This window comes from Pleurodeles waltl, chromosome 11 (genome assembly GCF_031143425.1).
Source record: "Pleurodeles waltl isolate 20211129_DDA chromosome 11, aPleWal1.hap1.20221129, whole genome shotgun sequence".
NCBI classification, from domain to species: domain Eukaryota; kingdom Metazoa; phylum Chordata; class Amphibia; order Caudata; family Salamandridae; genus Pleurodeles; species Pleurodeles waltl.
The window spans coordinates 695,429,125-695,447,101 of record NC_090450.1 but is presented as its reverse complement, the minus strand read 5'-3'; the positions used below and the strand labels follow the sequence as shown (position 1 = coordinate 695,447,101).

The 17,977-nt window shown below is 45.6% G+C and overlaps 1 long non-coding RNA gene across 1 annotated transcript in view; it reads left to right on the top strand.

Annotated features, from left to right (window-relative positions):
- The window catches only part of LOC138265991 (uncharacterized), a 94,730-nt gene extending 77,033 nt beyond the window's left edge, over positions 1-17,697 (top strand). The window contains exons 2-3 of the long non-coding RNA XR_011199447.1: positions 14,951-15,023; positions 17,123-17,697. This is a non-coding gene — a long non-coding RNA (uncharacterized lncRNA). The remainder of the gene's footprint in view (positions 1-14,950; positions 15,024-17,122) is intronic.
- The last annotated feature ends 280 nt before the right edge of the window (positions 17,698-17,977 follow it).

Genomic DNA, 17,977 nt, shown 5'->3' with positions numbered 1-17,977 from the left:
CAAAGCACCGCTGAACAAGGCCAAGACCGCCATGGTGAAGACCGCTGAGCAGGGCAAAGACCGCCATGGCAAAGCACCCCTGAACAGTCCATAGCCAGCCATGGCAAAGCACCGCTGAACAAGGCCAAGACCGCCATGGTGAAGACCGCTGAACAGGGCAAAGACCGCCATGGCAAAGCACCGCTGAACTGTCCATAGCCAGCCATGGCAAAGCACCGCTGAACAAGGCCAAGACCGCCATGGTGAAGACCGCTGAACAGGGCAAAGACTGCCATGGCAAAGCACCGCTGTACAAGGCCAAGACCGCCATGGTGAAGACCGCTGAACAGGGCAAAGAGCGCCATGGTGAAGAACGCTGAACAGGGCAAAGACCGCCATGGCAAAGCACCGCGGAACAGTCCATAGCCAGCCATGGCAAAGCACCGCTGAACAAGGCCAAGACCGCCATGGTGAAGACCGCTGAACAGGGCAAAGACCGCCATGGCAAAGCACCGCTGAACAGTCCATAGCCAGCCATGGCAAAGCACTGCTGAACAAGGCCAAGACCGCCATGGTGAAGACCGCTGAACAGGGCAAAGACCGCCATGGCAAAGCACCGCTGAACAGTCCATAGCCAGCCATGGCAAAGCACAGCTGAACAAGGCCAAGACCGCCATGGTGAAGACCGCTGAACAGGGCAAAGACTGCCATGGCAAAGCACCGCTGTACAAGGCCAAGACCGCCATGGTGAAGACCGCTGAACAGGGCAAAGACAGCCATGGTGAAGACCGCTGAACAGGGCAAAGACTGCCATGGCAAAGCACCGCTGTACAAGGCCAAGACCGCCATGGTGAAGACCGCAGAACAGGGCAAAGACCGCCATGGTGAAGACCGCTGAACAGGGCAAAGACTGCCATGGCAAAGCACTGCTGAACAGGGCAAAGACCGTGTGGGTATGAATAGTTTGGCACATCAGGCATCGTTCTCCCATGTGCAGCTGGGACTGTGACAGGACATGTACTTTCACGGGGAGACTCATCCAGTCTGGGCACCAGTCCCACCCAGTACCAGTAGAAAACTGCATCTACTTGCGAAGATGTGTCTTTGCACTCCCCAGGATGGCACAGTGGGCAAGCCACCCACTGTAGAGACTTGAGAGACTGAGGCTTAGCACTCCCCAGGATGTAACAGTGGGCATGGAGCCCCGTCGTGGATCTGGCTTCGCATTCATGTGGCTGAGGTGCCCCCCCTTCCCTCTGAGGTGCCTGTAGTGTTTCTATCTGATGCCCCGGCAGTGTTATCTCGGATTTTGGTCAGGTATCTATTGTAGGCGTCACCCATGCATTTTTGGACTGTTGGTGCACGGGCATTGTTGTGTACATCTCTGCACTACTTCTTGTATTGTACATTTATTTTTGACAGATTTCGTGATATATATATCCGTATATTTTTTAATGAGTAGTATATTGGCACAATACAAAGTTTGACCGCTATTCGCTTTGTCTTTGCATTCTTCCGGGGGGATTGTGGGTTGTTACTGTGATTTTTGTGAATGCATTGGTGTGTATGTTGTAATATGCGAGGGTGGGGGTGTTTGGTGGGTGTCCCCGTAACTTTTGGCTCTCCCCTCCCCCGTGTCGTAGGTGCTGTACTCACCGGTATGTTCTGCGCCTACGTCGTTGTTGGTCGTAGATGAGCAGGAATGCAAGGGCAGGGAGTATTTGTAGTTCCGGATCCATGGTGTCCTCGTTCCTCGTGGGATGTGTTGAGGTGAGCGTTTTCCCACAGCAAAAGCTGTTTCCGCCGTGTTTTTATCCACGGTGAATCCGCCCTGGAAAAGGTGGCGGATTGGTGTGTTGTGATAGTGTGGGCGGTACATTGTCTTCCGCCTGTCTGTTGGTGGTGACCGCCGCGCTGTTTGTCTGTACCGCCGTGGCGGCCGGTGTGTTAAAGTGGCTGTCTTAGTTGGCGGTTTCCGCCAGGGTCGTAATTCCCTTTTTTTGTCCGCCGGCCTGTTTGCGGTATTACCGCAGCTTTAACACCGTCCGCCAGGGTTGTAATGACCACCTATGTCTTATTTGTGCTGCCTTCTCGGGCCTTGGCAAGGATTTCCTCGCAATCCTTATGGATGTTTAAGTCTCTGAATTCCCGGAACTCAGGAGCCATGCCGATAAGCTTAGAGATTTGGGATCCGGATGTCTCACTTGGCCCTGGTTCATCATCAGCAAAGATGGAATCGGCTTCATTTTGAAGTTTGGACATAGAGATAGCAGGAGTAGCTCCGTGTACCAGTGCTGACATGGCCACTGAGGAGCTATTAATATGACCTGACAGGGTTCTGATTTGATCTTGCTGATCACTCTTGGGAGGAGAGGAATTGGAGGAAAGGCATAAGCATAGATTCCTGACCATGCAATCGAAAAGGCATCCCCCACAACTCATGTGGGTGATGCCAACTTGCTTAAAACAGGCATTTGCCGTTCTGGGAGGTCGCAAAGAGATCCAGGTTTGGTTTGGCCCACTGGAAGACTATTTCATCCAGTGTCTTCTGATCTAATTCCCATTCATGAGGAAATGTCGTCTGCCTGCTTAAAGAATCTGTAATGGCATTTTGATGTCATGGAAAGTGCTCTGCCTTTATGTGTACCAAATGTTGAAGGCAACAACTCCAAAAGATTTGTGCTTCCTGGGACAATAGATGTGAGCGAGTTCCTCCCTGTTTGTTGATGTAATGCATTGTCGTTGTGTTGTCTGTTCTGACAAGCACTGCTGATCTGCAAATTCTTGTAAGGAAGGCTTGTAACGCCAAACACACTGCTCTCAGCTCAAGGAGGTTAATGTAAAGAGTGCAGTATGAGGGAGGCCATTTACCACTTACTTAAAGATCCTGTAAGTAGGCACCCCATCCATCCAGCGACGCATCCATTGATATGGTTAACGGGGGAATTTGAGCTAAGAAAGGTAGGCTTCCCAAGACATTTGCATGGATCGTCCACCAATTGAGAGAGGTTATCTTGAGTGGAGTTACCTGGATTATATCTGCGAAGGACCATTGCGCCTCTTTCCATTGTTTGTGTAGCTCCTCTAGTGGGCACATATGAAGGCGACTATAGGGAATCAGATTGATACAAGATGACATCATTACTATCAAAGATTTGTAACGTCCAAATGAAAGACACTTTTTTCTTTGTATTCGCTTTGCTAGGGTGATTAGCTTCTCTTGTCTGTCTAGCGTTGGGTATGCTTTGGCTTGTTACATATCTAATATAGCCCACAGAAAGGTTATGCTTCTCAATGGCTGGAGCACCAATTTCTCTTGATTGAGAGTGAGGCCCAAGTCCTCGAAAAGACATAAGGTAGCTCTGATGGACACGTGTGCTGGGAGCTTTTACTAATCAGTCTTCTGAGTAGGGGAAAACTTGGTGCCGTTTTCACCAGAGGTAAGCTGCAACTGGAGCTAGGCATTTGGTAAAGATCCGGGGTGCGGACTTGAGCCCAAAGGGAAAGACCTTGAATTGAAAATGCCTGCCGGCTACTGTGAATCTCAGGAACCTTCTGTGAGTTGGGTGAATGGGTATATGAAAGTAAGCGTCTTGGAGGTCACGAGTGGCCATGAAGTCTGATAGTTGAGAAGTTGCAAGATGTCTTGTAATGTGACCATGCAGAATGTTTGCTTCTTCAGGTACTTGTTGAGCTCTCTTAAGTCCAGGATCGGTATCCATAGTCAAGACTTTTTTCAAATCAAGAAGAAGCAGAAGTAAAAGCCTTTCCCCCTTTGAGAATAGGGTACGACTTCTATTCTCCTTTCCGTAACATGATCTCCGCTTCTAAGTTGAGCAAATGCAGGTGCTTTTGGTGCACTAGAGAAGGAGGTGTCAATGGGGGTTTTTGTATAACTATAGAAGGTGGCCAAATTGAATTATGTCTAGGACCCATTGGTCTTTGGTTATTTGACGCCAACAATGAAGGTGGTCTTTCACTGTTCTTTGAAGTCTTGATGGGGAAGAATGAGAGGTAGCCAGTGCTTGAACGCAGTCATAGCCTATGAGAGGCTTTCTTTCCTTGCCTTCCGAGCCTTCCGCTTTGAGGAGGTCTACTTTGTGCCTCCGAAGGTGGTTGCCTTTGCTGATATTGAGGCCTGGCACTGTGAATACTGGAGCGGTATGTTGGATACCTATGCTGTTGGTGTCCTCCACGAAATGAAGGCAGGCCTCTTCTTCTGGTCCCATGAAAAGGTATTTTTCTATATTGAAGAGTGCCCAGCGATCCAGCGGTGTCTGTGTCTGATTTTATAGCTTGATGCGCATCATCAACGTGCTTTCCGAACAGTGGATCTCCATCATAGGAAAGATCCAAAATGTTTGACTGAACCTCGGGATGGTAATTAGTGGGCCTTAGCCACCCTTGATATCTTAATACTGCTGCCCCAACTAATTGTCTAAAACCCATGGCGGCGATGTTGAGCGCACAGTCAATAATTTTGGCAGAAGAACATTGTCCTTGTAACAGTACTTTCCAGGCTTCTTCCCTAATGTTCTCTGGAAGCTCTTCTATATACTAAGCAATATCGACCATAGCTGCCTATCATATCTCCCAAGGAGCGCCAGGGAATTTGCAGCTCGTACCGCAATGGCCGACATTGAGGAAAAGCCCTGCAAATGTTATCAAGGCACCTTCCTTCTTTATCTGACGGTGTGGTTAAACGTGTGGAAGGGATCCTAGAGTGTTGCTGCGCCGCCTGCGAGATAACCGAGTCTGGCTTTGGGTGACCCGTGAGGCAGACAGAAGCGTCATCTGGGGCCCTGTACATTTTATCAAGTTTAGTCAATACCACAGGTACTGTTGCAGGGTTATGCATAATTTTCAATCCTCGACTCCAAACATGGTCAATGACAGGAATAGCTCTGACAGTTTTCCTGTAGGACTCTTTGAAACTGTGCAGGAAACAATCCTGCTGCGATGCTGGCATTGGTAAGTCGAAGCGTGTGGCTGGCCTTTCCAGTAGGCTGTGAAAACCTCTTATATCCTCAGGAGGAGATTCTACGTGAGGGAGAAGCAGGTGCTGGTATGATATATTCATCCTATTCATCTTGATGGGTGCAGATCTCACCCTCTTTCCCTTCTTCCTCCGAGGAAGTCTGGTTCTGTGTAGGTACAGCCTGAGGGGAATCTTGTGGTTGCTTCAGAGGAAACATCTGTGGTTGAGGGGTTGCTGGGATTGTGGAAATCAGTGGCTGTTGTACAGACTTAGATACTGTCGGGAAACATTCCCTGTAATTCGTCAACATTGCGTGCAGTTCCAACACAATGCCGAAAGGAAGACATACCATCTCCTGCTGTTGTTGAGGTGGTTGGTCATAATACTGTTGGTCATAATATGAGTCATCATCTGAATCTTCCTGACACTTGACATGCAGCTGTGAAGGTCTTCTAGCAACACCATATAGCCCATCTTCTTCCGAATCAACCTCATCCAAAAGGTGGGATGGTAGAGCCTAGTAACTTTGCTAGATGTGAGAGATGGGGGTCAAACGTGCTTTTAAAAATGTTTTAAGTCCTATCTGTTCCGTTGATGAGAAAAGAGGCTGTGTTGATGGTCTCTGCCTTCTTGCCGGTGTTTCCATGGTCGTCAATGGTGGTGGCGTTGACAAGTTCTTCATCAACTGAGGTGTGGTCGATGGTAGCGTCTTTGATGGAGGTGTCGTTGATGGCAGTAACATCGTCGGTGCACCTGTCGACGAAAGTGTCGACGATGGGAGAATTGTCGACAAGGTGTGCAGTGTCGTTGGTGACTGTATGAATGGAGATGAAATAGGGTGCACCGCCGGCGAAGATGAAAAAAACGTCGACGAGGACTCTGTTGACACTGCCATCGACACAGAGATATTGACGATGGTGGATGTAATAGTTGACGCCTGAGCCTTCAACAGGGATATTGTCGATGATGCTGCCATCGACAGTGCAGAGGCTGTTTTTTTTTAAGTGTGCTTAACCTGCAGAGGCAGTGTTGGGAGCTTAGAATGATATTACGTTTTTGATTTTGATAAGGAATCTGACTTTTTTTGTTTTGTGCAACTGCAATTAATGTTTTTTTGAAGGACTACAAAGTTTTGCGGAGCCCTCAGATGACTTTTTAGTGCCTTTTTGGAGGTTCCTCAGTGACATCTCTCTCACTATGGGGGTCATTCCATGTTTGGCGGGCGGCGGTTGCCGCCCGCCAAACTTCCCCCGTCAAAAGACCGCTCCGCTGTCAGAAGACCGCGGGGGCCATTTCGACTTTCCCGCTGGGCAGGCGGGCGCCCGCCAAGGGAGCGCCCGCCGGCCCAGCGGGAAAGGCCCTGCAACACAGGAGCCGGCTCCGAATGGAGCCGGCGGTGTTGCAGGGGTGCGACGGGTGCAGTTGCACCCGTCGCGATTTTCACTGTCTGCTAAGCAGACAGTGAAAATCATGCTGGGGCCCTGTTAGGGGCCCCTGCACTGCCCATGCCAGTGGCATGGGCAGTGCAGGGGCCCCCAGGGGCCCCACGGCACCCGTTCCCGCCATCCTGTTCCTGGCGGTAAAAACCGCCAGAAACAGGATGGCGGGAAGGGTGTCAGAATCTCCATGGTGGCGCTGCAAGCAGCGCCGCCATGGAGATTCAGCCCAGCCAGGGGTAATCCGGCGGGAAACCGCCAGATCCCCTTTTCTGACCGCGGCTTTACCGCCGCAGTCAGTATGGGCAGGAAAGCACCGCCAGCCTGTTGGCGGTGCTTTCCGTCGGTCACGGCCCTGGCGGTTTTTACCGCCAGGGTCGGAATGACCCCCTATGTCTCTTCACTGGTGTTTTGGTGACTGAAACAGAAGAGGAGGCACTCTCATCATCAGAGACAGAGACACTCTAGATTTTAACTTCTGCAGCCAGAGGAGGAGACACCCCTCCTGATTTTTTAATACCTTTGTAGAAAATTTGAGACATACCTTGCAGTCTCTGGTCTTATGGTTTGGGTAGACACAGTATATGCAGTCCTCATGTGGGTCATCAGTATGAAGCCTCTTCTTCATGCAGGTAGCACAAGATCTGAAAAGCCCCCTTTTAGGCGTCTCTGACATGGTGGATGTCAGTTTGAAACACCAACTTGAAGAGAATTCAGCTTCTGTGAAGAAAATCAAAAGTTTAATCCAAAAACCTTAGAATAACTATTTCTGAGAAAAAACTGAGCAGAGCTCAGAGGAGACTCCTTAGCACGGAGTGCTGTGGAAAATCTGAGGGAATGCAGCTCCTCACAGGAGGATTCTAGGGGGTGGTGTAGCCTGATTGATGGATTCTAGAGTTTGTCCTTTTTACAAAATGACTGATATGTTACTAAGCTAAAGGTCTATTGCCTGTAATGTATATTAGAGCATTGCATTTGTGTAACACCGGGAACTCCCATCTCAACGACGGAGAAGGAATCAAGCATGTTAATCTGTGAAAGTTCTCAATACTGGAGTAATTGTCCACTCATGTGTTTGCTTTTTTGTTTTTATTAGTGGCGTTTTTTTGAGAACATGTTGAGACTGTGAGAACACGTGTATCCTGATCTGGTATCCACAATTTGACGTGTGAATTTGTTTTTGCTGAAAAAAGAAACTTTATACTCAAGTGTTACTTGCGAAACATGGATAATGTATAAAAGTATTCAATACTGAGTTATATAGGTGCATACAGCCACTTTGCTGAGCATTAGTAATGACTGTGGTAGCCACTATCTTGCTGCACTGTTAAAACAAATGATGTACAAGTGATTAGTATGGGAGTGTTCATTTGTCTGTTACATGTTGAGTTTATCTTTATGGATTGAGGCCACTTGGCCTTTATGGTTTTAGTGCTCCCGATTTTCAGACATTTGCTGCGTATAACATGACTGCCACCTTTTTGATACCACGGATATATGTAATTTTTTGTTTTTTTGTTACACTCATATTTATTAATAATAATTAGGGATATTAGGTACATCATCATCATCTATAGGCCTATAAATATTCATATATGATTCTAAATGTTAACACAATAATGGATACCTGTAAATTTCCCATAAATAGAATGCCCTAAAACAAAGTAAAAATGCATTTATGATTTATCCAATAGATTGTGGAGGGGTTAAGTCCTGAGTTAGCCATAGGCTGTTAGTTTAGAAAATCACAACTTTGAGATCCACCAACATACTGTGATATGTTTGTCATTATCTGGATCTGAAAAGTTGGAACCTATAAGGCTGGAACCGTAACACAAAATGAGTCTTGGAATGGTGGAGGAATTATTGGTTTCTTTCGGGATAGTAGGTTCAGTTTTAATGAAAGGTCAAATGATATAGAATCAATGTGGTCAAAAACATGATCTGGATGCAATAAAGTGTATAAAATTAAGGCCTCTAGAAGCACTACCTGGACTATTGCCTCATAGCAAAAAGGGTGGATCTATTGTTCTGTGACAATCACACTTTCAAGAAGCGAAGGCCAACCTGAGAAAAGTGGCCAAAATAGTGACATTTGAAAAAAACAGCACTTTTCAATTAGATTTAGCTTCCCACCTCCGTCACCAAACAGGATAAATATTGCCCTCTTTGAGCCAGTACATTTTACTCCATTTGGTGTTTCACAGCAGAGCAAACATGCTATGAAGAGCTGAACCTCTTGTGGGTTGCTGTTCCAACTGGGCCCAAGGCAGAAGTCCCATTGTGATGGAACCCCCTTCCAACCTGTCTCCTTACCTGCTTGGGGAGCGCAACCTCCTCCTTGTTGTTGTGGCTGGCAAGACCTAGAAATAATAGAAGGACTATTAAAACAAGAAGGGAGGGCAGAAACTATTAATGTATCAAAACTAACGAGGGACTTATCCCAACAGGGAAGGAGGGGCGGGGCGGACAGCCCTGAACGGCCAGTCGATTGGACCGGTGCAGGAGAGACAGGAAGTGAGGTGGTGCCAAAAGCCCAAAAATATAACGGGGAAACCCTAGAGAGACTGACAATAGGAAAGTCGGTCGCCACAAAGGAAGTATTCTGAGGAAGCCCCTCTTTAACTTTAGTGGCAAAGCTGAAAAAAGTACTTATTTTCTTTTCCCTTTCCTTTTTATTTCTCTTTTCTTTTTATTATTATTTTCTTCACAATATCTTCAATGTTTAACTTACCTGAATACACAAAATATGAGTTGGGCCCCCTCCCCCGTCTTTATATTGATGTCCCTAGAAGAAAAGAGGCAAATTGAGCAGTGGTTCCCAACCTTTTGACTTTTGTGGACCCCCAACTTTATCATTCCTGCAACCCAGGGACCCCCCACTGACTCATTATTGGAATCCAGGGACCCCCCACTGAATCATTACTGGAAGCTGGGGAACCAGGCCTAAACATTGTTGATGATATGAACCACAAAACAATACACAAAAAATACAGAAACCAGCATTCCATCAAACACATCCACAATTGATAACACTTTTTATTTAATTTACAAACAAATAAAATCAAAATCAAAATCTTAATTGAAATAGAAAGGTTAGACCTTTTCTAAATTAAATTTAAGCTACAAATCATCCATACTGTATTCTGTTTGATGCACCTGCACTGCTTCCACATATCAATCTGATGGACTAGTTACATTTTTAGCCTCCAATTTCAAATTCCTTGACATTTACAATACGTCTTAAAATTTATAACTGTACATTTAGCCACTTTATTTATATACACTTTATAAATCTGTTAATATTAGTTAATTTTCTAAGCAGTCACGGACCCCCTGAGGAGGCTTCCGAGATCCCCAGGATTCCCCAGACCACAGGTTGGGAACCACTGACAGAGTATATAAGACTCACACACCTCTGTTGATCTGGTGATGAAGAAAACTTTGAGAGATAGGATCTTGACATTCTCACCGTACTATGCATATTTTATTTTTTAGGGCTCTGGCCGAGATCCCACGCTTCAGAACTCTGTAAAAGAAGAATAGACAGAAATGAAACGTTAATTCTGTGCTTTTCAAGACGGGAACTATCGCCACCCTTTCCCCCCTTCCTGGGATTATAACTTGGTGTACACGTTTTGATTGCCTTGTATTTTCTGCACGGTATAAACATTTATTAAAAAGGCAAAATGTGCATACTACCAAGCCTCAAAAGCTATATTTCCGCCCGTTCCTCCCACGCCTATGCTGTGGGTAAGGGTGAGCAGGCTGGCAATGAGCCTATTGGGATTGCAGGTGCATTTGCCCCTGGTGCCTGGTTTGTGGATGTGCCTGATTATACCAGAGTTGAAACATGCAGGGAGTCCAGCTGTGACACTTTTCAGGCCTTAACCAGATAAAAAACCCTATTTACACTTGTCTTCTTCAGCTATTTTTTATCAAAGACCTGAGCAAGTTATGTAGGGGATTTTTGTCCATAGGATAGGGTGATGCTCATGGACTGCTGGAGGACAGAGAGTGCAGGGAGTCCAGCTGTGAAACGTTTCAGGCCTTAACAAGATCAATAACCCTATTTACACTTGTCTTCCTCAGCTATTTTCCATCAAAGACCTAAGCAAGTCGTGTAGGAGATTTTTGTCCATAGGATAGAGTGATGCTGAGGGACTGCTGGAGGACAGAGAGTCAAAAGTGCTGCAGAGTGGCACTATCTGTGTCAAAACATATAGGGGTATGCCCAAATAACCCCTGAGCTGTAAACATTTCAAAGCAAAAACATGGGATCATGTGGGGATCAATCACAGTGTAAACGTTTGCCACAGTGAAGTAACTCACTTTAAAACTGGGTTCTTAGAGTCAATCAAATCGTTTTTAGGTCTCGCCTAGGCAGCGCATGCACTGCCTCTGTGAGGCATGCTGTATCTCATCTGTGGGTTTAGAACACTCCCAAATCTTGCAATCCTTTTCTTTGCATGGCCTTTGGAAATACTTGCTTTTCTGGGGCAATTGCTTAGATTTGGCCCTCCTTTTGGTGTGCTGCTCACGCCCATGGCGACTGCCCCTGTTACTTGTAGGATTTCACTTCTGGGCCATCTGCCTTAAATTCACGTACTATTTTTTCTTTTGCAGCTCAGCCTTGGGGAGCAGCTGAAGTAAGTGCTGTATAACCCTGTCATACTGAACATTCTCGTCTTTGTGCGTTTCTCCTCCACTTGCACTGCAGATATTTTGGGGGGTTCTAGATATTTGATTTGGCGTATGTCCCTTTATTTTGTGCAGAACACACTACTTCTCAAAGTTTTCCGCGTCTGTTCAACCCCCAGAGTTCGGACGGTGCCGGGAGTAGATGTTTGCAGACACTTGGCCCTTTAATGTTTTGTGTGAAGCACGAAGAGTATTTCTTGTGTATTCTATTGTTGGTGCTGACATGCACACACATACATTCACGAATAGTCTTTAATGTAGCACATACAATGGGAATGCCACATTCTTCCACACATATCCTCTCTCAAACATAGACAAGTACAAAGTAAACACGAACATTCAGATGCACAAATGTACACCATCCAAATACAAAATTGCATTGAAACTCTCTGGACACGCAATATTTTATATCCACACTAAAGCACATACATTTTACAGGTGCACACAATCAAATGCACACACAAAAAGGCAGAAAATAACTTCCTACTCACCCTCTCACACCGACAATCATACAAACTACAAACAGTGAGACGGAGACACGCACAAGCACACATTTTCTGTTTAGCTGCGGCATTGCACACCCACCTCTAGAGTGTAGAGAGCCACCCGGGCTCTCCGATAACATGTTGCCAATGGTGGTCAAGGGGGTTGGGCTCACCACCGAGGGATATAAAATGAACCAGCGCTGTTGACCCTGGCAGTAGCTACGTACCAGTCCACTCTGCTTGTGTCCTGTATTATTTGCAACAGCCAAACGATCGCCCAGCCACCCGCCACATTGGCGATGAGGTTGAACTGCCCCCACTGCAGTGCCCCACGGCATATGCCTCAGGTGTTGGCTCCATCGAGTTGATTCCCGACGATGCTTACCTCGGCGCTCTGCTCTCCTGGTGGAGCATTCTGGTGTCCTATCGGCGTGGGCATGCACTCGTATTGGGGCCATCTCCCCACTCCTCCTGCGGTGCTACTGCGCTCGGTAGTGCCCCTGGGACGGTGAAGAGGCCCGCCCGCTGATGTCTGCCTCTGATTGCAGCAGTGGTGCTCTCTGTCCATGCCGGTCCGGAGGCATGGCTCTTCCCTCGACGCTGTCAGCTGGGGAAGGACCCCGCCCAGAGGCTTCCCTGCGTGTTCCAGCCAGGCTGGGGATGACGCGGCCTTCTGGCTCCTGAGCCTGCGGTGACTGCGAGCGGTCGCCTGCCGCGTAAGGTCTGAAACAAATACCAAGGCACAGCCCGTTGGAAGGGAGAGACAATTCACTGCAGAGTGGTGTTAAGATATATATGTATATCTACATATAAAAAGAGGTCACAAGAGACATCAAAAAAAAAAAAAGACTATAAGGCTCTTGCCTCAGGTGGGGACACCAGCGGCAGAGACACAGGCCTGCCAGGTCACAGAACAAGTTTTGTGCGTGTAGGGAGTGGGTGGCGCTAGACAAGTGTAATGAGCTTGTGGCAGCAGAACTGTGACCATCAGCCTCCACCACCCAATGTGGGGGCCCACTCAGCGGTGGCAGCGCTGCCCCACTTCAGCCAGCTGGCAGATCCTGCCATGGAGGCGAAGCGATGGCATCAGTGGCTTGGTCACCTAAACAACTATTTCTTTGCCACCAGAGAGAAGGATGGTGCGGTGCGCTGGTCCCTTATGTTCCTTATGCACTCTCCCAAATACGGGTGCAGCCAATGACTTTGACACTGCGGTGGCCTCACTGAACCTGTACTTCGACCCCCAGTTGAATTCTGATTATGAACGGTTCAAGCTCCTCCAAGCGCAAAAAACTGACACTGAGTCAGTGGACATGTTTTACGCCCGGTTGTGGAAATTAGCAAGTACCTCCATAGGCCTAAACCAGACCGAAGAGATCCGTGCGCAGGTCATTCAGGGATGCCGTTCAAATGTATTACGGAAACTTATACTGCGACAGCCGGGCATTACGTTGGACGAGATTCTGATCCTTGCCGGCTCGCACAAACTCTCAGCTACCTGGGCAGATGCTATGGCCGCCGTGAGAGGGCAGGCGTTGGCGCCATCCAGTGCCGCTAAACAGCTGGAGGTGAAAGAGGAACAGGTTGTCGTTCTGCAAACACGGCAAGTCACCCAGCGTTCACCGTGTGCCCAAAAGCAAGGGGAGAGAGAGAAAGCGGTAGCTGCTGATATGACCACAAAATGCCTGGCGTTTGTCCAGCGAGAGGGGAAAGCTGCAATAAGTGCTGGAAGGTGATTCATTTAGCCAAGCTGTGTCGAATTGGACGTTTCAAGCTGAAGACAGCACTAGAAAAGACTGCCACAGTGAGGCAACTGATGCCTGTGGAAAGCACAGATGCTGGTGTGGAGAGGGCAGGAAGTATGAGGTAGGATGAGGAAGATGAGGAAGACATTTTTGTCATCTCCTTCACTGGATGGTGGCCACCCCCTATGTGCAATGTTGAGATCAATGGTATCAGAGCGACTGTGTTGATTGACACTGGCGTGCCAGTCAATGTGATGGACAGTGTGCTATAGGACCAGCTGTTGCTGAGGCCACAACTAATGCCCTACAACACGAAAATCTACACCTATGGTGGGCGTGACCTGCTCCTACTGCAAGGTGCCATTGATGTGGAAGTGGTCAGCCAACGTCGCTCGACAAAAGCCAAGTTTTATGTTGCGAAGGGGAACAGGTGTACCCTTCTCAGATGCCACACATCTGAGGATCTGGAACTTGTGTTCTTTGACACCAGATCCATGACACACATGCAGAGTCCATACTTGATGACTTCCCACAGTTGTTTTTAGGACTGAGCAAACTCAAGGGGAAACAGTTCGAGCTGCATATTGAGCCCGCAGTGATCCCCATGGCGTTGCGGCACAGCCGAGTTCCGTTTCATCTCGGACCGGCGCTTGAGAAAGAACTGCAAGCCCTAGAAGACCAAGGGGTGATCGAGAAGTTTACGGGGCCCACCCCTTGGGTATCGCCATTGGTGATCACACCTAAACCCAAACATCCCGGTGCCATTAGCCTCTGTGTGGATATGCGGTTGCCGAATTATGCTATCAAAAAGGAACGACTCATCACATCTACGATGGATGACATCATCACAGATTTGAACGGTGCGCAATGGTTCTCAAAACTTGATTTGAATTCCGGCTACCGTCAGCTGGAGTTAGCACCTGACAGCAAGAATATTACTACTTTCTCCATGCATGTGGGGCTATGGTGTTTCAAAAGGCTTAGCTTTCGGTGTTGTCGTCCGCTGTAGTTTTTCAAATTGCTGTCAGAGAGTCCTTGTTTGGTCTTGAGGGTGTGCTGAACCTTAGTGATGACATTCGGATTTTCTCTGAAACATTGGAAGACCATCATCGTCGGTTAAGGGCCACGCTTCAGCAGTTGTCTCACGCGGGTCTCACGCTTCACAAGAAGAAATGTGCATTTTACCAAAACTCAGTTGATTTCTTCGGATACATTTTCTCTCATGAGGGGTTGTGAGTGGACCCCAAGAGGGTGGACGCCATTCGCTGTGCCCCAATTCCGTGAAACGCCACGGAAGTCCGGAATTTTCTTGGTATGGCAACGTACTGTTTTTATTTCATAGAGCTACTTGGTTTTGCAGCATAAAACAAAAACACCAAAAAAGGATCTTGAATTCACTACTCTGTAAACTTTGTAGCAATGCGCCATTCTGCTTGAAAGGGGAAAAAATGATATTCATCAACTATTCGAAAGATGGTTATTTTTTATTGCATCAGTAGATTACTCACCTGCATTCATCTTCAGGTCTTGTGAGAAATGCATTGTTTTTTTACTGCAAAGTTGCAAAATAAGCTCTACATGTGTGTGCTTAGTATGTTTTTGTGACACAATCTTTCTTTTCCACAGATGCAGAATACCATAACTAAAAAGGCAATCTCAAAAATGCTGAAATACTTCTGTTAAGAGTGAGTGAAGTCAGGTAGGCGCACACTGCTTTTATTCAACCCTTATCTTGTTATCTTGTTAGCTTTAGTTTAATGCACCAATTTAGGATGTTCTTCTCATCAACCCGCCCATATAACTAACACTGTGTTATATTCATTTAATCGCAGTCACCAGCAAGGACAAAGGGGCGGCTGTTATTTTGCAAAGTAGAAAGGGGCGGCTGTTAATTTGCAAAGTAGAAACATCAAGCGATCTTGGCTGTGAGGGGAATGGGCGTAAACATTAGGGTGAATAAATTCCTTAAGAAACTTGTTCCTAGTGCTTTTGTGCAAAATAATAGACTGCTTTCCTTTTTTTTATTAGAGTATTTGCGTTCTGCAATCCCTTTTGGTTCTTCTGCCATCGGGGTATTTGTTACTTTAGTAACATGGCTTTTTATTTAATTTGTTACTTGGGTTATCTTTTACTTACTGGTTTTACTTACTTCTACCAATACCATCATCTCTCCCCCACACACCCACTGCCCCTCTCATCTTATCTCTCTCTCCAACACTCCCACTACCCACTCTCATCTCGCATTACCAATGCCCCCTCTCATCCCTCCCTCACTCTACCTGTCCCCCACTACCTATTCAGACATGTGCCTTCCTGCACCTCCTTGAGCTGTGCACTAGTCCACCTCCCCAGATCCCCTTCCACTTGTCCCTCTATCTCTCATACTCTCGCTCACCAGTTTCTCTCGCTCTCTCTCACACTATTCCTGCCTCTCTCATGTGATTAACTTCAGGCCTTCAAGAGCAGTTTCTATTCCGTGACTTTTCAAAGTCTCCATACCTCAAACCGCACTCTTCTCCTCTTCTTAGGGTGTTTTCTGTGTACACAAAACATCTCTGTTGATGCATCTATTGCCTGCTCTTTCCTTCTTTCTATGTTTCTCACACACTATTTCTGCTTCTCTGTCTCAAGTTCAATAACCACTTCCTACACAAACTGCCTATCCCTCTCATTCTTCCTTTATCTCTATTATCTGCAGCTCTCACCACTATCTATTCACCTGGACACATAATTTTACTACACAAATACACTCCACAACACACATTTCCACACCCCACAATTCATTAACTACCATTTCCAGTACAACCCACATAATTCCACTCCACACCACATGCATCCACTACACTCCAAAACAAAACATATGGGTAAAAAACATTGTCATTTACCACACCGATAGCTCTAACTTTCACAAATGTGAGACTATTGCATTGCAAATGCTTGTTTTTAAAGCAAACTAGTAAAGGAAACATATACATTAAAAAAGAATGATAAAGTGCAAATATTTTAAATACCACACAACCTTTGTTCCTATGTATTTTCTGGCATGGCTTTATACTTCTATTCTAGCCAATAATAGAGATCACATTTTACTAATACATTAGTGGCATAGATGTTAGCATATGGTGATTTACAAACCCTCATTTAAAAGGCTAACAAAGAAATTAACAGGGAAATATAAAATGTGCACGTTTGAATCATGGTGGACGATGTGGCCGTCATTTGTTTTTGACATCAAGTTTAACATGAAGATACTGTGTACTTATATTTGAGTAGGCTATTGACATGAAATAATGCAAAAAGTATTTATAGATGAATATTAGAAGCAAAATATTAGATGAACATGAATTAATCATGCTTATATTGATCTGAATGGATTTTAATTAATGTGAGATATATGTGTGCAGAAAAATAAATGAATGTTTAAACTGTTCTAACATGTCATGAATAAGGTTTGTAATTAAATAATTTGCTCTGCTTACTTGATTTTAATTGTAAGGTGCACAATAGATTTTATTAGTGTATTCATTGTATTAATGTGTATTAAGGCTTTCTTAGCTTGACTAGGTCTGAAAGATTAATTTTGCAGCAGCAGAGGAAAATTACTTGTTTATTCTGTTTCCTCTGACCTGAATTCTTTCCCTAGGTTGCTGACGTGATATTGAATGTCCTATTACATTGAAGACAAAAAACATGTTTCAATGACAACCATGTAAGAAAATTTGTAATAGCTGTCATATTTAATATTTGTATTATGAGTTCCTTCTAATCCTATTTGCCCCATTCATTTATGCTGTTCAGGACTAATATGCCCAACTAATTGTGAACTGCTGACGTCCTATGTGCAGCCCGTGTTCTGCACCATCTTGATGCTGCTGTCTTCTGATGTCAGGAGAAGGCGAACGCTCTATCTGATGAAGTATCCCTGTCTGCTGTCCCATGAGGAGACGTATAACGAAATGTGGTTTCTTGTTTCATTTGCAGCTTAGATAATTACACCAGCAGATTTTTATGGAGAGTAACCCTAGTTAGATGATTTTTCTAAATTATTTTGTCCTTTCCTTTTTGCTTTTGCCTGCATGTGTTAGCCAATTCCCACACATACAAGTTTAAATTTGTTTTAGAAATAAGGATAGCCCAGCCCTGAAATTGAATGTTAAAAATTGGATTTTGTTGATTTACCTATGTCACCATCATCTGCTTTGAAATCTGATATTAATGTGCATTTTGTGGTTCTGCTAATTTAGGTTATTCTTTTGGGGTGTTTAATAGTGCCGATGTTTAGTAGGTTAAATCTCTTTAGACGTTTTGGTCAGCCTATGCTTTTCACGTATGTTTATAATTAAATTTTGCGCACCATATACGTGACATTGATTTTGGGATTGTAATAAAACTATAAAACTTTATTCAGTTTGGAGTTTATTTTAGTGTCAAGCTGTTCATGGTGTTTAGAATTGTTTGTGGTTTTATGTCACTGATTTGTGATTAGGTGAATCTGACTGCTACACTCTTTACTAAATCTAAAGATCCAGTCGACTTCTAGTGGTGGGAATAGTAATGGTGTCTCACCAGAGTGCTTACAGTTTCTGAACCTGAGGCATGAAGAAGACCTCTGTGAGCGCTACAACGATTTTGGTAGCAGAGTTATAATTATGT